The 15,565-nt window shown below is 46.4% G+C and overlaps 1 long non-coding RNA gene across 1 annotated transcript; it reads right to left on the reverse strand.

The window, feature by feature from the left end:
* On the reverse strand, positions 1–15,507 carry LOC130151480 (uncharacterized). Its single transcript, XR_008822589.1, has 3 exons — positions 15,183–15,507; positions 12,774–12,878; positions 1–2,525 (listed from the first exon to the last, which is right to left on the reverse strand). It is a non-coding gene; the product is annotated as an uncharacterized LOC130151480 (long non-coding RNA).
* Positions 15,508–15,565: the final 58 nt, after the last annotated feature.

Genomic DNA, 15,565 nt, shown 5'->3' on the forward strand with positions numbered 1-15,565 from the left:
ATGTTTTATTGAAACATGTACTGATGAAAAAACAAACAAAATGTCATCTTGACAAAAGATTTATACATGAATCAGAAAGTATTTATTTCAATTTTGTACCTTTCCATTTTAATACATTATAATGTATTGACTCAACTGAGATAATATAAACAGTTCATTTTAATAACATGTTTGCAGTGTGCTGTGTCTTTTTATTCTTTCCTTTCTACTCCACACTGGACACAGAGCCTACAAAACCAAAGCAGATCTGCAACATTTCAGATCCTGGCAATCCTGAGTTTCTTTTCAACCAGAGCAAGAGTGTGTCTTTAGCAGGATGCTCCAGGAAAACCGAATGGGCGCTGGGTCAAACCACAGGTTGAGTTAGCCTGAGAGAGCAGAAGACCTTGGGGGAAGGGTGGTCCAGGGTTAGAGTAAGCTACCATGCAGCTGGAAAGCTAATTGCTGCTGTTTCTAGGTGACATAACTTGCCTATGGAGTCCCCAGACAAGGGATGGCACAACCACACCATAGAATCATTTAGGTTGGAAAAGGCCTTTAAAATCACCAGGTCCAACCATTAACCCAGCACTGCCAAGCCCACCACTAACGCATGTCCCTAAGCGCCGCATCTACATGTTTTTTAAACGCTTCCAGGTTATCTCCCGGGTGCACCACTGCAAGGGAAGCAGTTTGCATCCTCTGGCAGTGGTGTGGTCCCTGCACTGAGACTCCCAGGGAAGCCTACTCAGAGAGACTGCATGTCTGATACCTGTCCTGTCCGTCCTCATCCCCACTCACTCAATCTGTAAGTAAGGGTTGACTGTCTCCTCCACCAAACCCCCCAAATTCAACTCCTATTCCTGATTTTCTTCATTTACCTCCTTGGTAATTCTTCATTTACCTCCTGCTCCTCCGCAGCCCTGCCCAGGATGGTGCATAAACCCACCACACACATGGAGGGACATGTCTCTCCTCATGATGATGAGCTGTGCTTTGGTTTCTCTGCTCCCATTTTTTGGCTTCAGTTTGTGCCTCCTATTGAGTCCCTCACCCAACCCCTGCTGAACCCAAGCACATTTAGTCCAGTTAATAACTGCCTCCTTGATCCATCACTTCATAGAGAAAGCCCAAGAATGAAGCAGGCTATGCAAGGTGTCCTACGGACCCAGGTCTGTCATGCAGTGGCGACTCTTACCTACAGGCACTGGGGATGTGCCAGTTGTGAGGAGACTTGCTCACGAGGCCTCTGCAGACCAGTACAGGTTGGTATTGCATGAAAAGCAAATCTGCTTGTGACCGTGAGGTAAATGCTGACTCCATCCTCGGCTCTAAGGCTCTGTCTGGCCAGGTCTGTGGTACCAAACTCCTTCAGCCTTCAGAGTAGGGTGGTCATATCCAGACCACTTAGTGGGAATGGTCTGTCCTAACTCCTGAGCCAAGTCCCAAGATTATTTGGGACTTCCAGCTGACCTGGTCCAAAACTCTACCCATACCGTGTGCTCATAAACCTGTCCAGGAGTTGTTTAATTTACTGCTATAGATATAACTAGTGAGGATCATAATGCCAACCTGTTGGACTGCATAGCACAAGAACAAGGGAGGGTGGGCACTCATTGCAGAGGCCCAGTGGGGTGCTGATCTCTGGTGATAGCTTCTGGGTATTATCAGGAAAATCAGATAATATTACCCATGACTAAAATACATAGCTGTTCCCCTCAAGAAGCCACCACCACTTCACTCCGGAGAGGGGTTTTGTCACAGTGGGAATATGAACTTGCAATTTCTCCACCCCCGTATTTCAAAGCAGAATGAATGCTTAGTACTGACAGACTCCCAAGAAGATTCCTCATCAAACTTGTCCAGGCCATTAAAACCAAAAATGCTTTGTGGTACCAGTTCTGTTGTCAAACACCTGACCCCTGAGAAGTGACAGGGAAAGCTAACTTGTCATACAGTGATTTCCCCAAACCTTGGTGATTTTCTCCAGAAGGTATCAACTTCATCTTAAGAAACTCCCTATAATACAAAGACAGTAACTCGTTCTGCCACATCTGTCGTAGTTTGTTGCAGACAGGACTCCGGAGCTAGCCGTACACATCCATGAAGGTCCAGCATTTCATTGCGTATCAGAGAAAACATAGTTGGAAAATAAGTGTCTTACAGACAATGGTAGCTCAAACCAAACATCCCAGATGCTCTGGACAGGATCTGAATTTCAGGATACTGCCAAACTTGTACTGGAAGGCAGGTCTGGAAGATAGTGAAAGGAAAGAGAAGGGGGTGGGAGGCTATGCAACCTTGATGTTACACCTGTGGGACATCAGAGAAGAGAGCACATGGGTTATTGAGAGGCATCTGGAAGAAAACCAGGTGAGCATGGGCACTCATTACAGATAGCTTCCTGTATTCTGACTCAACTTATCCTCTCTGAGCTAAGTGATTCATACGTCTCTAAGAACCAGTGAAGGACAGGCTCTTTCTACATTGCATCCACTTCTCTGCAAAGAATGAGGCAACTGCCATCTGGAGAGACATCATGAGCCCTAGAATCATAGAATGGTTTGGGTTAGTAGGGACCTTTAAAGGCCATCTAGTCCACTCCGCCCCTGCCATGAGCTGGGACATCTTCAGCGAGGTCAGGCTGCTCAGTTGGAGTCCACCCTCATCATGACTCTAAGACAGAATAATGAGTCTTACAGATTGCTTTCCCCAAAGGGGGTTGCCAGGTGTGCCAGAGTCCTTTAGAGTAAGGGGAAATAGGTCACAGCCAGAAAAGCTATGTTCCAAGAGAAGCTGACTTCTCCCAAGGAGAGGCATACAGGGAGATGATTTCTTTGGGGGGGGTGGGGGGTGGGGGATGTAACTTGGTGCAGCATACACTGGCTGTTGTGGGGCATCTTCCTCTACTTCCTACCAGGAGGGAGGTGGAATTTCCAGCACAGGAGGATTTGTGTCCGGGATGGCATTCGTAACAAACTTTCACACCATTGCCCTAAGTTTATGTGATGGCTTTTCTGACCACTGTACCATGTGCCTCATTCACTGTGGCCTCACCTGTTCTTTCAGGGGCAGAAAGCCACTTCTAGCAGAAGGGAGACGGACCGCTCCTTTCTTACCCCAGGACTAGAGGGATGATGGCCTGTGTGCTGCAGCATGGGGCTGTGGTTGGGAGCTACCAAACTACTCTCTAAGGCTTGGGTAATCAGCCCTGAGATGCGAGGATGATCTCTTCTTACCCCTCCATGCTCTCAGCTCCCCAGATGTGTCAGAAGCAATGAGATCCCTGCACTTCTCTGCATACAACTGCAAGTCTGGCTCATGAGCGTTGGGCAAATGCTTTAGCAATGTGGTCTTTGAGGCTGGGATGTGGAAGAGAAGGGAGAGGAGTAAGTTATAGGGATGAGGCTGCAGGCATCCCAGGGCAGTGGGAGAAGCTATGAAGGGACCTAGGGGAAGAAAAAAACAACCAGGACACCTTTGAGGCTGGGAAGGGAGGTAGAAATAAATGCCAAGGGAAGAATGCCAAGGGGTTTTAACCCAAATCAGGGCTAGAGCAGAGCAGCAATCCCAGAAAGACCTTCTTTCACCTAGCAGGGTGGGGAAAAAACAAGTGATGAAATTGCTTTATGCAGCAATTACATCTTTCCTCTTAGGACAAGGGAAAGATCCCAAGACATCCTTATGGCAAAATAGGCTCCCTGTTCCTTTTCATCAACCTGCCAACGTTACCTTTTAACAGTTTCCTTAATGCTTTTCCCTGAGTTGCTACTAACAACTGACTCCTGGAGAGGACAACTTCAACTCAGTCTACAACCTGACTGCTTTTTGTGCTGTTCCCCATCTGCCTGCAGAGCGGACTCCTGCCACGTTACAGTACAAGGTATGAAGAACTTGCATACACCTAGAACAGGTTTTCAATGCAAATCTTCTGGAGACTTTCCCAGTCTGTGGTTCAGTAGGAAGGTTTGGAAGTAGCTTCTTTCATAGGAGCTAAGGCACATATGCCCACGGACCCATGGAGACAGTCAACATGGCCATACTCAAAATGCATGCTGGGGCTGACCCATGACCTGTACTAACTCCTTAGTAGCACCTGGGGTAGGTTTGGCTCAGTGCTACTTGGCCCAGGTTGAAACCACATCTAGAAACCAAGGCTAATTGGTCTCGGTTGAAACCATGCAAATTGGAGTAGAGATACAGGGACCAGGCGCCAGCACCTTTATTTTCACAGAGAGAAGTACCGCGCCATGAAAACATTGTTTAACTGAAGATCACTGTGTTTATGCCATGCCTGGCACAAGAGTGGCTTAGAGATCCTCCTGTGATAAGATAAACAGCCTAGCAAACAAACCGGTAAGGAAAAGGTGAACAAACGGACTTAAGGCTGAAAAGGAGCATGAGGTGAAACGCCAGGAGAAATTTTCTCCTGGCAGGATAAGTCGACACTGGGTAGGTAATCTGGGTGGGAGCTGAGCATTCACAAGTGGAGATGAGGAAAGGGTTAGACATGCTTCAGGAAGACTGGCTTAGGTAGCATTGATGCTGTCCTGACCTGGCAGCACCTGCTTTCTGAGTGCCACTGGGAAGGTAGGCACCATTGCAGGGTTTATTAGAGGTACACTTCAGCAGGTTAAACTGATTTTTCCAACTCCTTGTCTACAACTTCACAAAATATCTGATCATGTGTGCATGTGCATTTTACCTCTGTAACAATCTCTCTCTTTCTGTAGAACAAGCTGGGACCGAGTGCTGAGTTTTTCTTTTCAAGCAGAGCACTTTCCCAAGTGCTTCAGAGAACGTTAAGCAAACAATGATATTTACAAGCACTGTTAGTACTGCTGTTTGCGCTAGATGTGGATTTGAATGCGTCTGTGGGCTACGTGTGCCAGGATACATTCCCTGGGTCATTGACTCTACAATCAGTGAACAAACGCAAGCTCCAGCACAGCTCCTGTTTTACAAGGAGCATGTGGAAATTAAAAAGTTTAGCGTGAACAAAACAGAAATGACCATGACCATGTTGTCATGGTGTACTGAGTGTTTCCTGATTGCTCAGGAAGCCACAAGAACATGAGATCATTCAGTCATATGTTTTATTTATCCTGTTGTAGCTCAGAGATGCTGTTGTATCCCAGCTTGTCACCCCACTAAGGTACACAGCAGGAGCAGAGCATCTGCAGATGAAGTGAGCAGCACCATGGACCCAAGCAGCCAAATACACTGTGAAAACAATGGGTTTGTGGTCTTTGGGTTCCACAAAAAGCACCATTAACCTGCACTCGGTAACATTTGAAAAGAATGACCATGTTAAATCAAATTTGAAGGTCTACCTCGCCCAGCGCATGGCCTGAGACAGAGGCCAAAAGCTGATATGCAGGAAAAAGTGTAAGACTCTTGGCAAATCTGGAGTGATCTTTCTGTCTTGCACATCTCTTTGTCTGCTGTAATCATGTCTTTAAGGGCTTCCTGAGCGGGAAGTAGCAGCTGGACCATTGTGTTTAATGGCACCCTTCAGCAATGTGCCTGACCCTTTCTCAACCCCTGTATCCTTTCCACAGCATCCTGCAGCAATGAGCCTCACAATAGAGCATAGAATCATGTCACAGAACCATAAAATCATTTAGGCTGGAAAAGACCTTTAAGATCATCGCATCCAACCGTAAAAGCAGTTGTGAGATGAGAGGGAATGGTGGTAAACAGGAGGCTCCTGTGTCAGCGCTGCAAACAGAAAAGCTGGTAGGATGACAGAGGTCTTGATTCAGGCAACTCCAGTGATACCCCAGCATAGGAACGATGAGGCTGGGTCTAACCTCCACACACAGAGAAGCACTTGGTTTATCCAGACTCACTTTGACAAGTGTCCCTGGGTAGCTGAGCCTGGAGTTGCATTCCTGCATTTTTAGGAGGACTCCCTCTGCAGAAAAATGCACTGCCACTTTGCTTTGGTTGATGGGCATAACTCATGCTTCTCCTCTTCCCTCTGACCTGCCCAACCCAGGCTGCAAACCCTGGGGACAACCCTTGTGACACCGACAAATGCTTGTATGGAGTTGCCTGTCCCGCAGCTCATGAGCCCTGTGGCTGCCATGGTGCTCATGATGTAGGGCACGAGCAGCAAATGCAAGGCCTGTAGCGAAATCAGCAGATCTCAGTGCGTTACCACCCCTATCCCACACTGGTCCACAAGACGGCTGCATCCACATTGCTCTTGGGAATAATTCCTGGCTTTTGCTGACCCCTGAAGTGTGCTCAGGAAAATCAGTGCTGGTTGGTCTGGGTCAAAAGCAGGACAAGGTCCATGCTGACAATTAACCAGTGGGGAAAACTTCCCAGAACCTGAACCAAGGTTAGTTTAGCAGCACTGGTGCCATTAGTAAGTCTAAATGATGTACCAGAACACATCCTACACACACCCGACTCCTTGCCCAGTCTAGAGGGTCACCTTTGTGTAGACAGTCCTATGGTCCAGGATTATGGAATACGTTACAGATACATTATTCAGCCATACCTGTTGAATTGCATTTAAAACTTGAGTTGTCCCTGGTAATGAGGGCACTGCTGCAGCCTGAGCTTCAGGGGTGCCTGTTCAGCTTGACTCATGGCTGCTTCTTCAACACACGCTTTCTGTTGAAGGCACACCTGGATTTCACATACCGGGACAAGCTCTGAGCCCTTCAGAGGCTGTTACTGTCACTTCCCGCCCTGTTTTCCCTGCATTTTCTGCTCTTTGATGCTTGTCTTATAATGGGCTTCATAGGGGAATCCCATTTTTCCAGTGGGGGAAAGGGAAGGCCAGCAGGATGGACTGGCAGTGAATTGTAGCAGTGTCCACCAGACCAAGGCTGCTCCTGGAGTTCCCCTGTCAATGTCAGGGGTGAGATCACAGGACAAAGTTGCAAGTGTACATAGAGAGACAGGGAAACCAATGTGTAATTAAAGAGCTAATGAGCTCATGTTGGCTATTTTTAGTGCTCTTTTATTTTCCAGTGGTTGCTCAAGCAGCCCTAAAATGACAGTACTGGGTCAGCCATGAAAGTGCAGCTACACTTTGAAAAGTGAGCAATGTCCTTGTGGGTTTCCCTCTTTATTTCTGTTCAAAGGCCCTAAATCTAATCTGCTGTGTTTACAAAGCTGAACCCTGCTGAGACTGTGAGTAATGTTGGTTCTGAAATCTTCAGAAGTAACCTCGATCCTGCCAGGAGAATTTCCCAGACAACCAGGGCTAATGAATAAAACAGGCTATAAATTGGATGCATTAAACCAGTTTAACAACTGTTGCAGATTTATTTGGTTTTTTTCACTGTTGACCCTTGATTGCTGCTGCTGGATTTTGACTACTTCTCAGCATATAATTTCTTATGAATAATATATCAAACACACTCTACTGGGCCTGGCATTTTCCCTTCCTCATGGAAAGCAATGAACTTTCCTTGCAACCATTTGCAAATCCAAAAGTATTTGATATCTGGGGCAGGAATGCTTTTGTATTTCAGCAATTTCATCATGAATATTTTTTGTAGGTCCTGCTGAACTGAGCCATTGGCATTGTGCTGCTCACCCACTCCTTTTCTTGCTTCCTGAGAAGCAATTCCCATATCTACAAAAGTATCATTTTCTTCTTATCTCATGTGTGTAGTGAATAATACTTGAACCTGGCTGGCAACAAATGTTTTGTGTAAATGAAATTTGCTGCCTAGCTGCTTCTCAGAAAATGAACACAATGATGGTGGAAGGGAATTAATTTTGAAATCTGAATGAGCATCTGCAGGAAATCTTTTTTTTTATTCCCTTTCCCATCTCAGTTTGAACAAAACAAGTGAGTGTTTCATAGGATTAAATGGGACACTTTAATTTGTAGAAGAGTAAACAGCACTTTACAGAAGAGTAAATAGCACAGGATTGGTTTTGTGGTTAAGACATTGCATAGGACCTGAGGAAAGATGTGTTCCGAGAGGGCTTCCTAAATTGATTCATGCAGTGATAGGTATGGAGAACTAGATGAACTGGAGCAGCCTTTGAGAAGCCACCTAGCTCCTTTCCCCATTCTGTGGTCAGGTCGAACAGTCCATCTGTGACAAGTTTCACTATGAAAAAAGACAGTCCCACCACCCCTTATCCAGTCCCAGGCATTCTGGTACCCTGCATATTCTCCAACATGCTAAATGTTGGATATCTGTTTTTCCGGGTGTCGGTAGACAAGGGAACCAATTGTTTGTCCTTGTTCCTAGAAGTCTGCACTGGAGTTCCTGTATGCTTTTCATTTCTGGACCAAACAAGTCCAGCTCCTCCAAGCTCTTCCTCAGACTGTCTTTTCTAATCATCAGGTTGTGTCCCTTCCCCTCCTCCCTGCTCCAGCTCAGGTTCATCCCCGATTTCTTTAAGTGCGGTTGCCAGATAGGGGAATGGTGTTACAGCTATGGCTTTTCCATCTCTAAGACAGGGAGCAATTATCCTCTTTCATCATAGATAATGCGGGTCAGAAAGAAACTGGTCCTTCTGAACCACTATTTTACTACAGGTTCTCATTTCATTAATTATTTTTTAGCTCTGCTCCTTCCTCCTTCTTTATTTCCCCCCAGTGCTGGTGTCTTCTGGTCATTCCCAGTTTCCCTGCATATGATATTTCCCAGGTTGAAGTCTTATCCTACTGCTCGCTATCTCATCTTTTTCAGGCTATTCCCCCACTTTAAAGTGATCCGTTGAATTTGGATCCTGCCTTCCACACTTCTTGCATCCTTCCTGTGCATGGTACATCAACAGATGGTCTGTCCCACACCAGGTTGTTCACAGAGTACCAACTAGACACATTGAGCACTCGTGCTATGGGGAAGCTGTCTGAAATGTAAGTCTGCATGTGTGATGGTGCTGAAAGTCTTTTTAAAGATTTTTTTTTTTCCTGAGGGATGTACAACCTGGGGCTCTTTTGAGTTGCAGATAGTCTGTGGAAAAAGCCAAGAGCAAATCCTATATGGGAGCTCTGTTGCATAATCAGCAGCAAGCTGGGGCTGCTGTGAAGACTGCTGAGTTGTCTGCATCCTTGGGTGTGGGAGGTTGTCAGCTGCCTTGGGACTTTGTCAGATACCTGGGGCTTCAGCCTGGACCTGTCCCACCACAGGGCCACAGAACCATGAGGAGATCCAGTCCTACACCATCTGTCAATGACTCCCAATGTTGAGGTGTGGACCATGCACCTGTGGCTCTTGGCTAATTGAAAAATCCTGCTACCTTAGTCACCAAAGCCAGCTTCCTGGTCAGAGACAAAAGTTAGGTTGGTTTGTTGAGAATTGTTCCCAGCGAGTCATGTAGGTGGTTTTTCATCACTCCGCTGTCCTCCAGTGGCCAAATATTGAACTAATTATGTATGAGCTTCTGCAGTGTTTTCCCAGGGACTGGAATCAAAGTAACTCATCCATGACTCCACCACTGTCCTCCTTCTCCCACGATAATGATTCATTCATTATCATTATTGCTCAGAGACTGTTTCATGGCATTTCTTAAAGTTTCCAGGCTGAGCTTTACCCAAGTTATAAACCTCCAAGTAGATAAACCAGCCCTCTCTTCCTACCCACGAGCCTGCACCGTTAAATTGCACTGAATATTGGCTCAGGATTTGGGGGAAAACTAAAACAAGAAACATGCAAATCCTTCAGTCTCCTGGCAATGCCCCTTATGGGCTTGTTACCATCTCATCTACATTAAGAACTGGCCCAGACTGGCCCATTTTCCTCTTACATCTCCTGCAACGTATTTATAAAGTGTCTCTGCTGGCAGTAGCACTCTGTGTCTTCTGATTTTATCTCTAGCTGATGGTTTCTGAGAATGCATCTGTGCAAAGACTCTTGGCCAGTTTATAGATCTTGTAGCTCTGCTCCATGTCTTGGTTTCCAGCCCCCTCCCCAGTCTCATCTCCTCTCAGGTCAGCCTGGTCCTCAATGGTTTCTGACCCTTCCTCCCCCTATCTCTTTTAAATCAACCTGCCTCAAACTGTTCCCAAGCCCTGAGCTGCTGTCCATGTCCTTTGGATCCTCATCTTCACCCTACCCATGGATTACACCCTGGCTTGCCCTTGAGGCCGGTTGGCTCTGACTCTTTGGCTTCCTGACCTTCTTCAGACTGGTCCATTTGGATCCCTCCAGACCCTGGCTTCACTCCGCCATGACTGCAGTTCAGAGCCATGCTTCCGCCCCCATGTTCAGCACAGCCGAGACAGGAAATCTGATCACCAAAATACCAGCCATAACAAAAAGACTCTGTGTCCACTGATGTGAGTTGAATCTCTCGGTAGCATCCAACCCTTTAGCACTCTTTTACATTTTAAAATGTCTCCACAAGAAATGCAAGCTGTTAGTGCCTTGACTTTCACATCATGTCCCATGCCTCAGTTTTCCTCTCCACAAACCGCTGCTGTTCTTTCATCTGCTCCCTACCTCCTTTCTCTGTTTGGCTAACAAACTGCTAACAACGGGACTTCAGTCTCACCTCCCATAAAGCCCAGGCTGATGAAATAATAACAACAATAGCAAGAATAATGGAAATGTACTGTACTTGTGGGATAGAAGGAAAATTATCTGGATTTCTGCCTGCTGCCTCTTTTGCCCATCTCCCTCCAGCGTTCCCTGCCAGGCACTGCACACTGCTGCCCAGGTCTTCGATGGCAGCATTTCTAGGAACATCAACCACCTTGCCTTCGGCCTCTTTCTGCTCCTCGCCTGCCCCAGTAGCTGTTCTTTGAACCCCTCATCTCCTGGCTGCAGGCACTCGTTGTGACATCTTTTGCTCCACAGGTCAGACGTTGTTAATCTCTTGCTCCCTGCTTGACACTTGATGGGCGGCTTCTCTGCTCAGCTAATACAGCTTTATACCAGAGCTCACATCTAATCCACGTGTTCTCTTGAATCATCGTCCTGAATCAAACCCGTCTTTTCATTTTAAGGTCTCCAGGCAGTCCTTGTCCCTAGTGCTTCCATCACACCTCTCCCAGGACTTGCTCAATAAGCATTTCTAGTCTGGCCTCGGGCCATTTATCACATAAGAGAGGCTGATTTGCCTCACAAATGACCTGTTGCACAGCCAGGACTCACATCCTATTTCTTTAGTTGCTTTTCTACTTTTTTCCTGACTTGTCTCTTCCTGGTCGCCTCTCTTCTCCCTCCTCACATCACCCTTGTCGATGGGGCATTTGAATGGGGCATAGAGAGAGAAAAATGGGTGTTTTCACTGACGCTGTTTCTTACGCATTGTTACTCAGGGTGATACATTAAGATCTAGGCATCTCTTGCTGGCATCTAGGGTCAGGGTACCTAAACCCCACCTGCGAGTGCCCGTCTCCCCATCAGCTCCAAGAGGGTTATAACATGTTCACCCCAGCGTCCTCAGGTAGCAAGAGGCTGGCGTAGACCGTCGGTACTCAGGGCTGCCCTTTTGTGGGCCACAGCAGCTGCTCGTTAGCTGGGAAACATAACTCCCTCCTCCCTTCCATGGGTCTCCTCTGAGTGGAATGGGGCCCGAAAGGTGGGCAATCAGGCTCAGATGCGCTCGCCACCCTCCTTCATTTATCTGCCATTTCAATATCTCTGTATTGTTGGCTCTGTTCATCCCAGCTGAATCTCTCCCTAAGACCTAGACACTTCAACCTGCGAGTGGCATCAAAAGAATTCCCCAAAGCCTGTGGGGACTCTGGAGCTCACAATGACAGCACAGTGCAGGCTGCAGCCACCGTGCAATCGATAACAATGTGCCAGGAGGAAGATGCCCTGCTCAGATCTCCGAGCCCTGAATGATCTTTGCAGTGCTGGCTGTCAGGAAACACCTCCTTTCAAGTAAGACCCTTGGGAGGAATCACTGGAGAACTCTGAACATAATGCCCACCAGGCATCTTTATTGCTTTACTTTTCAAATAAGAGCTACGTTTCAACCACTTCAAGCTCACTGGAAATAGGATTCCAGGGTATCTTCTTAGAGGGCTATAATCACCCATATCAGCTGTTCTTTCTCTTGGAGGAAAATATATATACAAACATACATATATATGCATGCATCTGGGCTTTTTTCCTGTGACACCAGCATTTACTCAGGTATGTAATTGTGAAAATCAGTAATTGCCCCTGGATGGAACCTTCCCCTTTTGTGCATATTGCCTAATTTCACTGCCCTTGTGCACATTAATGTACTTACATGTTTTTAGGATCAGCACCTTAAACTACTGATCTGGAAGAACTGTGTCTACATCTGTGTGGAATAATTTGGACCTTGACCTCCAGTTAAGCAAACACAGTCAGCAATAACTAAAGCAGGTATCATCTTGTTTGTATTTTGAACTCTGATTCTTTGCAAGCAGGGGAGTAAGACAACTTTGGAAGAAGAAGTGCTCTGATGCAGTCAAATATTAAGTTTCATAATCAAACAAGAAACAAATCTCAACCTCAAGGCATCCTTTAACAGAAATTACTTCCAATCTTCCACCTTCAGTGATGTCTTTATAGCACCCCAAAGCTGATTCAAATGCGTGTAATGCTGCTACCTATTGGAGCGACCAAATACTACACTCAGTTCCCAACTAGAAGACTTAACACCTCTCCAGAATCAAACATGGAAGCAGAATTTGGCTGGTGTGAAACGGCTCACACAAGTAAGTGACCATTCCAACACTTAATGCACGGATGACAGTACAGTCTAGTTGACATACTAGAGGCCTCAGAGGGGATAATTCACAGAAACGGCTATTACTGCCAGGAAGAGTACTTTGTGCGGGAGACACAGGTAGAAGGTTGATGGAGGGGAGGACACGTCACCTTGTATTTCAGATCCAAAAGACAGCAAAGAGGGGCCACTGCTGAGAATCCCTGGGTGGTGATGAAAGGGGAGGAGGATCCTGGTGGGTGGGTGACCTGCAAGCACTGGAAAGCAGACGAGGTGTCAGATTGAGAACTAACAGAATCACAGAGCTGGGGGTGGCATGAGAGCTCATTCGGCCTGTCCTCCCTTAGGAAGAGAGCAGGGCTGATGGGATTCAACTAGAGCTATCCACATAATCAGCTGGGTATCTAAACTCCCTCTGGGTCAGAGGAAAGATGGAACCAGGAATTCAGGTTACAGGCCTGCTTTATATGTAGTTAAGAGAGGTGAGGTGGGCCCTGTTCTAGACTGTCCAAGCAGGTCTCTGCTGTATAAGAATTTTGTGAGAACAGGAAAAAATAAAACAGGAAGAAGGCTCTTCTAGGGTTGATTCTGATCTCCAGGGATTTCCTCCAGCAGGAAAACGTTAAGTGAAAGACATATCTTCCACATACCTGGTTATTTCCAGGTTCAAATGATGGTCCCTCTTCCTAAAGAAGGAGAGGAGCCAAAAAATATTGACAGATTTCAGGTAGACTTCAGTAAGCTCACAGAATTACCAGGCAGTCTCTCAGAAGTGTGGTTTATGAATTAAAGAGAGTAATTCCTTAACCTGACTCTAAGTAGTGCATAACACCGAGCTGCAAGCCAGGACACAAGATATAAATGTAAGGCCACCTTATGCAGAGTGCATACAGACATATAGTATGAGCGTAAGAGAGAATAAACAAAGTCAAGGCATTGAATGGGGTAAAACCTGAAGTTGCAAAGCTTTATATAGCACAGCAGGCATAAAAGCAAGACCAAAGGCAAGGCTGATGCACTACACAGCAGAGGGAGCAGGGCATGATTCATCCTTTCAGTCTTCACTCAAAGGACTTGATGCAATCAAGTGGCTAACACAATTAAAGAGGGAGGCAAAGGGAAAAGATCACTCTCCCAAGTAGTGAGGGACTGGGAAGCATATATCTGTTTTCATGTCAGTTAAGCCTGATGAATGTCACCTGAAAGTACACAGAGAACTGGCAAAAAAACTCTGGTGAGAACATACACTGTGACAATTTCCAATGGCTGTATGTGAGCTTAGAAGACTACGAAAGGAGCAGCTTGATAACCTTCTTTAAAGGAGGAAGTGGGCAGTCAGAGCAACCAGTTCAATAGGAACTGAATAGAAACTATTTAAAAAAACCCCAAACCTAATCACAAGCTATTTGTATGTTTATAACTAGCCAAGACCAAGCTCCATCGTATCACTCCAGCTTTGCTAACTGACAGAATGGGTCTTATGGAGGAAGAAGACACGGTTATCATTTCTGTTTTCTCTGTCTACAAAGTCTTTAGAAACTGTCTTGCACAGTGTTCTCATAAGCAAATAGGGAAATGTAATCTAAATCAAAAAGCAAAGCAGTTTGAAAAGCTGGACGGGGGAGCTGTAATCCAGTTGCCATCCAAATGGAAGGATGGATGAAGAGTGAGTGGTGGGCAACGTGCTCCAATCCTGGTAGGAGTCAATACTCCCATTAACCCAACTGAAGGTGCAGAGTACGCTCATGACACTTGCAGGTGATTCCAACTGGGAGAGAGACAGCAGACAACAAAGGTCTACAATTCAGAATAATACAAAAAAAATGGAAAGGCAGAAGTACTGATTCAGTAAGGGCAAAAGACAGGAGTAACAGTCCACAAACACCAACCCCTATGTAGCACTTCTCTGAAGGGAATATGGAGGTTAGAGAACAAAATATTGCACTCAGATACCAAATATAGCCAGAGAGGAGAGAGGAAGCAGCCTACAACTCCAGTTATGCACTCTGAAGAACTCAGCAGCATCACTTGTCATGTTTTGGGTGCTATACTTCAAATACAACAACTTAAGAGTGGCTAATAAACCCAGAAAACATGAATGACCAAGGGTTCTTTTCAAATACATGAGCTGGAACACAACTACTAAATAGTGCTGGTTTGATTCAGCAAGTGAATATGAAGGAGGGGTTGTGTTCAGTCTTCAAATACATAAAATTTGTGGCAGAATTGAAAAAACTCTCTTTTTTTCACATCTAAGGTAAGACAGGAAGCATTGAGCTGATATTATAGGAAGATCTGGGTTCATCACATAATCTTTAAAAAATCTTGAAAAGGCAAATAAAGACGCAACATGCCCGAGGAAGGTACAAGTTGCTGCTGTTGGACATTGCTGTGCAGTTATACACCAAGAGCTGCCCTGGAGCACGCCAATGACAAGTTCAGCTTTATTTTAAGAGGGCAGGCAGAGGCCCACAAGGCGCCTGAGGTCCCCCAACGCCCAACACTCTTCCATCCCACGCCAGGAACAGAATTAGGGAAATGCAGGGACGTTCATTGCTTACCCCAGCGAGGATTCAGGCTGCCTGTGCCCCGTTATTTTTAACCCCCCACCCCCGAGACCACAGCGAGCACTGATCGCCCCATTCCCCTGCACCTCAGGGCGGGCTCCGCCTGTGAGCCCTGCTACCCGCTCACAGCGGGTTTAGGAGCGGCTTTAATAGCTCCGGGGCAGCCCCGAAACCCCGGGAGAGGCCACGCGGGAGCAGGCGCCTTCCCTGAGGAGGCAGCGGCGCCTGCGCTGGTCGGCTGCTGGCCGAAGTGCCCGTCGGATATCCTCCGGGAACCGCGCGGGAACGGCCGATACACCGCCCGACACGTCCTTTGACAGCTTTAGGTAGAATTTTTACAGGTTTACACCCTCTGTTTCCACTTGGGTGCCCGCTGC

This window comes from Falco biarmicus, chromosome 6 (assembly GCF_023638135.1).
Source record: "Falco biarmicus isolate bFalBia1 chromosome 6, bFalBia1.pri, whole genome shotgun sequence".
In the NCBI taxonomy this organism is placed as follows: domain Eukaryota; kingdom Metazoa; phylum Chordata; class Aves; order Falconiformes; family Falconidae; genus Falco; species Falco biarmicus.